The sequence below is a fragment of the Rattus norvegicus genome, chromosome 2 (assembly GCF_021556685.1).
Source record: "Rattus norvegicus strain SHRSP/BbbUtx chromosome 2, alternate assembly SHRSP_T2T, whole genome shotgun sequence".
Classification (NCBI taxonomy): domain Eukaryota; kingdom Metazoa; phylum Chordata; class Mammalia; order Rodentia; family Muridae; genus Rattus; species Rattus norvegicus.
This window is the reverse complement of record NC_141535.1, coordinates 125,282,947-125,286,783: the sequence shown is the minus strand read 5'-3', so window position 1 is coordinate 125,286,783 and position 3,837 is coordinate 125,282,947.

Sequence of the window (3,837 nt, the reverse complement as noted above, 5' to 3'; positions counted from 1 at the left end):
TTGAAAAACAGATTGCTTCATAGCCTCAGAATCACCTGGAAAAATACAAAAGCAATGGCATTCTGGCTTAGAATTCGCTGCAGTAATAGGTGTTGTTAGAAAGCATTCTATTAGCCAAACTCTTCCTTCATTGGCCAAGAGAAAAATATTATTGGAAGCAGGGCTGGGGATGTAGAGAGATTTAGAGTACTTGCTTAGAAAGAGAGGCTTGGCTCAATCCTTGGTAACATATTTTAAAGAATGGCAAACAGTAAAAGGATATAGATGATTTTTTAAGTATTTTATTCTTACTACTGTGCACATGTGTGCAGGTGACCACAGAAGCCAAAGCTGGAGATTTAGGTAATCATGAAATGCTGATGTGCGGTCTGAGGGGCTCAAACTCTGTTATCTGTAAGGGCAGCTACACACACAACCCATCATTTCTGCAGCCCAACATGGTTCTTAATTAAGCTTGGAACAAATTCTTTATACCTTATTAAGGCCAGAAAAACATTACTTCTGAATAGTTTGGTATAAATATGGTCATTTTGGGTTTGTATTTTCTAGGAAAATGGGGGTTCTATTCTTTTCTAACCATAACGTCCCCAAGGACTTATCTAAGTCTGCATCAGAAGCCACTAATCAGACAAAATACAGTCTAACCAATGAGCACCCAGTCTTGTTTTCCTGCTTCAGGGTTCCTAGCCTGCCTATCTGCCCAGCTGTGTGGTAACTTGTTTGTTATAAGAGAATGCTCTACTGGGATCCCAGGCAGGACCTCTTTACCAGTGATTTAACTACATAGTTTATGTTGGCCACACATGTAAACGAAAATTTAGTGTTTCCCTTCCAATAATGAAACAGCTCAGTCTAATTTACTAGTAACAGGGAAATGTATGGATATTAGTAATTCAAGTCTTTGATATAATTCTATAACACCACAAGATGGAGTAAGAGTTCAACTCACACACCAAATACACACACACACACACACACACACTCTCTCTCTCTCACTCCTATGACAGAAGACGATAGCTCTGACATGTTCTATTCTGCCATCTAGTGGTTATACAATTGGGTATTATTGGATCTGTCTCCCATGAAAGAATAATTAAGTTTCTAGGGCCTAAGGATTAGTTGCAGGAAAAGGCTGAGCACACAACAGAAGGTGGTAACATCACAGCATGCCAGGCTGAGGTTTCAGCTGTCAAAACAAGTTCAGAAATATCTAAATCAAAGCTACACCAGACAAGGTAGTCCACAGTGTTCATCAAAGTGGAGGAAGATCAGGAGTCAAGGTCAACTTCAGCTACACAGCCTGCCGGGGTGACGGGTGTGGGCCTCAGGCCTACCCCAGGAAAGGAAAGGTGGGATCTTGAGGGACTTAAATTGTGGATGTGATCACTTAGATTCATAGTCAATTTATAGTATTTTCCTTTCATCAAGCACCAATCTTTTTATTGCTGGAGTTTTACATTTAGAATTAAGGGGACATAATTTTAATTTTTATCAAAAAGTATACTTGGGGCTGGAAAAATGGCTCAGTGGTTAAGAACACTGGCTGCTCTTCCAGAGGTCCTGGGTTCAATTTCCAGCACTCATTTGGCACCTTACAACCATCTGTAGCTCCAGTTTCAGGGATCTACCATCTTCAGACATACTTGCAGGCAAACCACCAAAGAGCGTAAAATAAAAATAAATGGTTTTAAAATGTACTTAAATGTAAAATCAGACAGCAGGGGGTTAATATTCTTGGTGAGTAAAATGTCATATAAACTAATGAATACAATCACTCCACTAAGGAATAAAAGAGACATGACCAAGCAACCTACAAATAATATAATCAACAGACAGTACAAGTTCTCACTCAGTAATTTGAGCAAGATGACAATGGGACCAGCAGGACGGTTCAGAAAGTAAAGACCCTGTCAGCCAACCTCGATGACCTGAGTTCAATCCCCCAGACCCACACGATGAGGACAAGCACCTCCTTTGACTGCTACATGTTCATGGTGGTGTGTGTCCCAAAAGTGTAAAAAATGATTTAAGTGACAAGAAGATGAAAACAGTCCAATTTCCCCCCAGTTTAATGGGGAGAAAAACTTGTAACTGGTGCTTACAAGATGGAGGGAGGCACATACTGGTGAACCCCAGTATCGGGTATCAGGAAGGTGTGATAGTTTGAATGTAAGCATCTGGAGATTTGAGATTTCTTCTAGGTAGTAACTCCAAAATTATACACATAGCTTGGCTTGTAATAAATTAATTGGTTGTTTATAAAAGCCAAACCTTGGCCATAGCTGAGGCCAACAACAGGAGATACACAGATTTGGTGCACAATAAACTGGGCTGCTATGTAACTAATTTCTCAAAAAGATTGTATTATTTCTATCTTTTTCTTTATGTTTTCCTTCCTCTCTTGTTTCTTGCCTGTTCTCCCACTTTCCTTTTTCTGTTAAGGATGCAGTCTGGCATGACAGTGCTGTGCAAGCATTTTACCCCAGCGATATCACTGTATGTGTGTACTTTAAGGTTTTTTCCCCCAAGTAGTGAGGATTGAACTCAGGGCCTTGAAAATGCTTGGTAAGTGCTCTACCACTGAGTCACATCCCCAGGAAGTATTTTAATATGTAACTTATGAGAACAAGATAAGCTAGCCCGTCTCCTCTGAAAGACAATAATCAATGTCATGCATTGAAACTAGGTGTTTCTGCTAGTGCGATAAAGTACTTCTGAATCATGCTGTGTCCAGTACAAATGAACCTAAGAACTTTGTCACTGGAACTTCATTAATGAAACATAAAGACAATTGCTGCTAGTAGAATTAAAATATGACAGCACTGTAAATATAGCATAAATAAAATTTAAAAGTCAATTCAGATAATTCAAAATAATTTATTAAATTATTAACTAAAACGATTATTTATTTACATCAGTTACAATAGCACTAAGAATTAAAAATCACTTTGTTACATCTCTTGAAAACAATGATGAGTATAGGACAAAATGAAGAGAAACAAAATGGATATACTAAGCACTTCTCCTAGGTGAATGGTAATGTGACTGCTTGTGACACACCCACCTGCACATGTAAACAGTAGGCACATTCAAAACAAATTCATTTATTTACACAGCTATTCCAGTAAACACCCAGCTTTCAATTATATGTGCAAGTTTTTGTAGAATCACAAAAGTCAATCTGTCTGTATATACCCAGCTTATGCCACTTCAGAAAGTTCCACATCAACACAGCAGTGGTGAAATTGGGTTTGACTTGGGAAAAGTAGTATCCAGAGCCACAGGCATCATCAGCTACAGTCTGCTATGCATTCCTTTTTTGTTAAAGAAAGGAAAGAAGGAAGGAAGGAAGGAAAAAAGAAAGGAAAAAAGGAAGGAAGGAAGGAAAAAAGGAAGGAAGGAAGGAAGGAAGGAAGGAAAAAAGGAAGGAAGGAAGGAAGGAAAAAAGGGAGAGGGAGGAAAGGAAAATCTCCTTCAAATTAAGTATATACAAGAAAAAAATAAAAGTATGTTTCATATCCGTTTCTGAATTTAAAACCTATGTACATAACCCCCCTTGCTTTTGACATGTTCAAACAGGGATTGGCAGGGAGACGACTGACTCTGTAGATGACTACAACACCCTGTATCTCCTGTAAGAGGAATGTGCCGGAACGTCAGGTGTTCCTGTGTGTGTTTAAATGTAATAAAGGAATTTTGTTCTTGTAAACAGTGCCCTTCAAGGAAACCTGACGGCAAAGGTCCCACAGGATCCTAAGGTTAACCAGGCCTTGTTTGTGGAATCAGAGAAAACATGGGGAATTCATCTTGCTAGAAAAAAAGGACACAATCTTTCTT